The sequence below is a fragment of the Triticum aestivum genome, chromosome 3B (assembly GCF_018294505.1).
Source record: "Triticum aestivum cultivar Chinese Spring chromosome 3B, IWGSC CS RefSeq v2.1, whole genome shotgun sequence".
Lineage (NCBI taxonomy): Eukaryota > Viridiplantae > Streptophyta > Magnoliopsida > Poales > Poaceae > Triticum > Triticum aestivum.
Genome location: NC_057801.1, coordinates 156,608,478 through 156,613,440, shown reverse-complemented (window position 1 = coordinate 156,613,440; position 4,963 = coordinate 156,608,478).

The window sequence follows — 4,963 nt, the reverse complement described above, 5'->3', positions numbered from 1 at the left end:
GGGGGGAGGATTTTCGCGTGGTGGGCGGGGGGAGTTTGGCGCATGGTCGGTTTCTCCAAGTGCAGTACCACGTGTCAGTGAAGAGGCAAGCTGAAGCGTGTTCCGTTTGCCTGAGCCGTGTGCAGGACCGAACATGTGTGGGGTGCAATGCGACCGTGACAGGAGTGCTGTGAGTGTACCGCCTTTTTCCTTTTAAATTAGGTGCTTCGCCCCCTCAAAAAAATGTTGCTTCGCGCGATCCATCGATACTACTACTAGTAATCCGGTAATCCCGACTAAAACGGCGCGGCCGGGTCTTTTCCCGCGCGATATGCTAGGAGGTTGGCTTAGTTGGGTTTTTTAGGACGAGTAATGCTACACCTACGTAATCCCAGTTACGTAATTAACGTAATGTGAAACGTTTGAGCTGTTGATTGTAGATTGGGGGAGGGAGGGGCCCACCACCATGAAAATCAGGGGAGGAGAGAGAGGAAATTTATGTTAACCCTTTCATAGGTTCCCGAAGATGTAGAAAGATGTGAAATGCGTGAATGTGTAGTGGACATACTATTGGAGTGCCTAAGGCCCTTCCTAGCGCTCCAAGGTGTACAGGTGCTAAGGACGCCACATAGGTAAAAAAATGATGTGGCAAAACAATTAAAGAGGAGAGAGAGCATTATGCGAACCTATGTAAAAAGACTGCCAACCAATACATGAGTGAGTTTAATTATTAAACAATTTCATGAGGGAAGCTTAGCTCCCAAAGCTAAGCATCTATGCATTGTGGAGACTAGTTGCTAAGATTTTAAATGCACTTAGCACCACATCTAAGCACTCATGCATTGGAAGAGGCCTAAGATAATTTGTGTATGTATAGACCCTATGTGTTTATTTTACTTTGCATGTTAGATTTGTCTCGGTTCAATAAAAAGCAGAGTTGGTGATGATGGTGTGCCTGTCATCCTACAATATAGGCCGTCCGATCTATATCTAATGGATAGGAAGCAAACTATGACAATTTACCCGCACTCCTCTCCACATTTGCAGATAAGGCTTTCCCTCGTTCATCCTTTTCTCCCACAAGATCTTGATCTTCCGTGCAACGCATGGGCATCTTGCTAGTACTCCTACAATATGTATACTATTGTGAAAGTTCATATACACCGGCCGAGATTAATGCAAACACGGCAGATTTTCATTACATTTCGAACTTTTATAGGACAGAAAAATAAAAGAAACCCGACCCTAAACATATTCTACAGCGGCGACCGACGTCCTCCATCTATGATCTCTATGTACGAGGGCGGGGTTCAAGACCTGTGAAGTGAAGGTGCGGTCTCCGGCGAGGAAGAGTAGAACATGGGATACAGACCAGCCAGTTGGCACACCATGCCCTGTCGCCTCCCATGTCCTACTCATCCTCGGAGGAGTCCCCGACCTCGGCGGTGCCGGACGTTGGATGGCGGCAAGTAGGACGCGTGGCTGATGTGCTCCCGTCGTCGGCCGCCAGCATGGCCACCGCTTGTGCGGTCGCGTCCGTGTCCGGCTACACCGCTATTGCATCGCGAGAGGCGACTTGAGCGAGGGCGGCGACCTCGAGCTTCATCCCCAAAGACAAGCTCTCTCGCAGAGCGTTCGCACTTGCGGTCATGGCGGATGTGGTGCCAGGTAGGAGGACGATGCGCTATGGTGTGGAGGTTAGTTGGGCGTTGCCGCTTTAAGTAGCGCATTCTGGTGAGGCCAAGCGTTCGGGTGTGTCATTAAGTCGCCGGAGTTGGTTCCTCAGGCATCGAGCCTCTTGACAACGACATATGAACGGACGGCATGAATGTGGGCAGCTGGCGCCGGCTGGGAACGCACCGCGCGACAGCGCGAGGGACGAGGGTTTTGGTGTGCCAGGGTAGTCAGTTGCGGTCGTGGCAATGTTGGAGATGCCCTTTGCTCACATGCGATCCCCGCATGTCATTGAAAAAGCAAGACGACCCGGCATGGTTTCAGGTCCAGAGGATGCAGTTGGCCGCGCTACACCACTCCGCGGACGCGTCACGGCGCCCCGTGCATCCTCGATGAGCCAGGTGTTGGGGTGTGTTTGGATTGTGGCCAAAGTGCACCTTACCAAAATTTTGGTCATGACCCAAAGATTGGTCTTTGTTTGGATGGTTGCCATTTTTTTGGCATGCCAATGAACTCTAGCCAACTCTAGTTCATTTTTCTTGCCAATGTCGGCCAAATCATGGGCAACCAATACCTCAACCAAAATTTTGGTCATGACCCAAAGATTGGTCTTTGTTTGGATGGTTGCCATTTTTTCGCATGCTAGTGAACTCTAGCCAACTCTAGTTCATTTTTCTTGCCAATGTCAGCCAAATCATGGGCAACCAATACCTCAACCAAAATTTTGGCTACCCAATGCTTTAATGGGGCAACCTTGGGCACAAACCAAACATACCGTTGGTCATGCCACAGCACTAACACCACCCTCGGCACACTGAAACCGACCATGTCTAGCGATGATATGAGTGTGTCGCTCACTGCGGTCGTCGTGTCTAGAGGCGATGCTGGAGCTGCGCCCCGTTGTTGGCCCCAACGACCCACATGAACGGTTGTCGGTGGCGAGGAGGTCATGGGCCAGCTCCTCCATTGGACTAGTCTGCACTACTCGTCCCGACGGGTGTGCCCCACATGTCGGTTTCCCTGTTTTCCTGGCCATATTCGAGCGTTAGTGCTCCGCGTTGTGCATTACTCCTTTCACTATGTAGGCCAAGCGAGACAACTTATTGTTTATTTGAGCCGTTCAAGTATAATCATGTGGCGTTTGCTTATTTCTCATTCCTCTCCAACCCTCTTCTCCATCGATCATGTCGCCCTCCAGTTGAGTCCATCCTCTCGCATGCCTCATTTGAACATTCCGTCGAGTATCATTCACATGTACCCACCCTAGTCCTCTTTCAATAGATCTCCGGACCCCGAGATGAAATTGAGAGGGAACGAGTGGGGGCACGTGATACCCAAGGCGGATTCAAAATTTTGAACAGGTGATCATAACATCGGCAAATCATATATAAAGGGTATTCAATGTTCGTTTCATTTTTGAACGTACAATATACTCCCTCCTATCCTTTCTAGTTTACATATAGGTTTTATGTGTAGTCAAAGTATCTCTACTTTGATCAAGAAGGTATCAACATTCAACAACGCCCAATCAATATTGTTAGATTCGTACGTACTCCTAGATTTGTACTCGAGATGGTTTCCAATTTGACTATTGACAAGATTAATAGTACATGAAATGTATAATGTGAAAATTATATCATTGGAAACTCCTTTCACATACGAATTTGACCGTATGCTTTGTGTAAGTTGCATGTCATATATTATTACTCTAACATTTGGTCAAAGTTAGCCTCAAAAAACGCATTAGGCCCTGTATAGTAAATGGAAGGAGGGAGTAGTAGTGGAAGTGGATCCTCTGACGTAAGTATCCCTGCCTTACCCTCCCTTTCGGTCACTTACTGGTGGACCCCATGCTTGCTAGGCCCCGCATGTCACTTACTCAACGGGTTCGGCCATGTCAGGGGATCCTCATCCATAGTATACTCCCTCTGTTTTTATTTACTCCGCATAAAACGGAGGGAGTGGTATTACAATAAATGACATGGGCGGGGGAGGGGGAGGGACGTCGGTTTTCTCTCAACTACGGTCCCACAAGCGAGCGAAAATGCAAGACAAAGTGCGTTCCATTCGGTGAGCGACGTGGAGGGTCCAGCATGCCGGGTTGCAACGCGAACGCGACAAGAGCGATGTACAGTCAAAACCGATTGACCGCTCATCATCGGAACCACTATTCACACTAGAACCTTCGCTGCTCGGCCTATGCCAGCCACTGCCCTAAAACCACACCAAATCTCCAGCCCATTCCCCCACCTTTCGATCCCCTAGACCGCATCAAGCATCCCCTAGTTCGCCGGAAAGCCATGGTGCGCCGCAAGATCACTTACTACAAGATGCTGACGCCGGAGCGCTGCGCAGAAATCGTGGCGGCGGTCGGTGCCATAGACCTCCGTTCCCAAGCTCGCTTTGCGACGGGTCAATCCCCGAGTTCTCTGGAGCCAAGCTACGAGGAGGAGGAAGCCGATCCAATGTTCATGGCGGAGGTTGCGGGGCAGAAGGCCCCTGATGGGTATGAGACGATGGATGTCGACATGACGCCGTGCGTCTGAGTCCCCCATGGTGCAGGCGGACCAGCGGTTCAACATGGCGATACTAAAGGAGGACCGGGAGGCAGAGGCTCAACTCGACGCGGAGCACGCGCATGCCGCTGCCATCGAGGCTCTCCTATAGGCGGAACCGGATGTCGTGCATGTGAACCAGGCGACGGGATCAACTTGAGGCGGAGAGCGTGGATGCCGCTGCCATCGAGGCCCTCCTGCAGGCGGAACCGGACGTCCTGGACTTGAACCGGGCGGCAGAGGCTCGACTCGATGCAGAGCGCGCGGATGCCGCTCTCATCGACGCCCTCCTGCAGGCGGAATCTGGACTTGAACCGGGCGGCGGAGGCTCGACTCGACGCGGAGCGCGCGGATGCCGCTGCCATCGAGGCCCTCCTGCAGGCAGAACCGGACATCCTCGACTTGAACCGGGTTGTGCTCTCGTCCATGCAGAGCACCCACATGCTACGCTTGAACGAGTAGCTGGAGGCCGAGGAAAACCACGGTGCAGAGACACACATCGGCAGCTACGGCTGGTTCACGCCGGCAGCCAAAGACGACGAGGCTGTCTCTTTCCGCGAGCAGTGATAGTTTTTCTTTATGTTGTTGTTTTTATGGATCTTTTGCTGTGTAAAAACATATATTTGTTATGCAAGTCGCCTGACTTGGGTCAGTCTACCATTTCAGGTGGTTGGATGAATATCGTACGTCTCCTAACCCTTCTTTCCTTCTTCCTCACCTCTTCTTCTTCCCCAACAGACCACGGCACAGGCCGT